The following is a 1,302-nucleotide window of genomic DNA, read 5'->3' on the forward strand; positions in this document are numbered from 1 at the left end:
GTATGTATGTGTGTTTGTGTGTCTGTGTTTGTCCCCCCACCATCGCTTGACAACCGATGCTGGTGTGTTTACGTCCCCGTAACTTAGCGGTTTGGCAAAAAGAGACCGATAGAATAAGTACTAGGCTTCCAAAGAATAAGTCCTGGGGTCGATTTGATCGACTAATGATGGGCGTCTTTCAGTTTCCATCTACCAAATCCACTCACAAGGCTTTGGTCGGCCCAAGGCTATAGTAGAAGACACTTGCCGAAGGTGCCACACAGTGGGACTGAACCCCGAACCATATGGTTGGTAAGCAAGCTACTTACCACACAGCCATTCCTGTGCATCCCATAACTTAGCAGTTTGGCAGAAGGGTATGATAGAATAAGTACCACATTTGAAATACAAGTACCAGGGTCAATTTCAAAAGGGTACCCAAGTATGGCTGCAGTCCAATGACTGGAACAAGTAGAAAGATAAAAAAATTAAATTAATTCTTCCTTTTGTTCCTTATTTTTCTTTTGGATATTTGTTCTTTTTCAGAATTCATTAAAAATAAAAGACATTTTTGTATGGAATAATATAATTATATTCCCATGTAGGCGTAAATCTTGGTTCTACTTATAAAATAGAATTGAGCTAATATTGAATTGAATTAATAATATATGTGTAGTCACAGAGACAGAAAAATCATATTTTTCTGCCATTAAAACATAAATTAAGGATGTTATTAGATAATGCCATTTGGAGTTCTGCACTAAGAAAAAATGCCCATTGAAAGGAAGGAATCATGTTACAGAATTTATTCAAAGTATATAATTCTTTAATCTTTTTCTCTGTCTCACTCTTTCTCTCTTTCATTCTCTCTCTCCCCCTCTCTCTTTCTCCCCTCTCTCCTTCTCCCCTTTCTCTCTTTCTCCCTACACTCTCACCCCCTCTCTCTCTCTTTCTCCCCACTCTCTCTCTCTCTTTATCTATCTATCCAGCTATTTCAATCATTATATCTCACTGTTTCTGTCTCTATCTCTGTGAATAACCTTGTTTTCTTTCATTTCTACTAAGCATGCATTTATAAACAAGTGTGTGAGTGTGTGTGTATGTGTATATATATAGATATGTATATGTATTATATTACATATTATAATATCATATGTAATATATATACATATATATATATACATACATATATATATATATAATATATATGTATGTATAAATATATATATATACATATATATATATTATATATATATATATATATATATATATATAAAATATATATATATGTATGTATGTATGTATGTGTATATATATATATAT

Source organism: Octopus bimaculoides, chromosome 9 (genome assembly GCF_001194135.2).
Source record: "Octopus bimaculoides isolate UCB-OBI-ISO-001 chromosome 9, ASM119413v2, whole genome shotgun sequence".
Taxonomy (NCBI): Eukaryota; Metazoa; Mollusca; class Cephalopoda; order Octopoda; family Octopodidae; genus Octopus; species Octopus bimaculoides.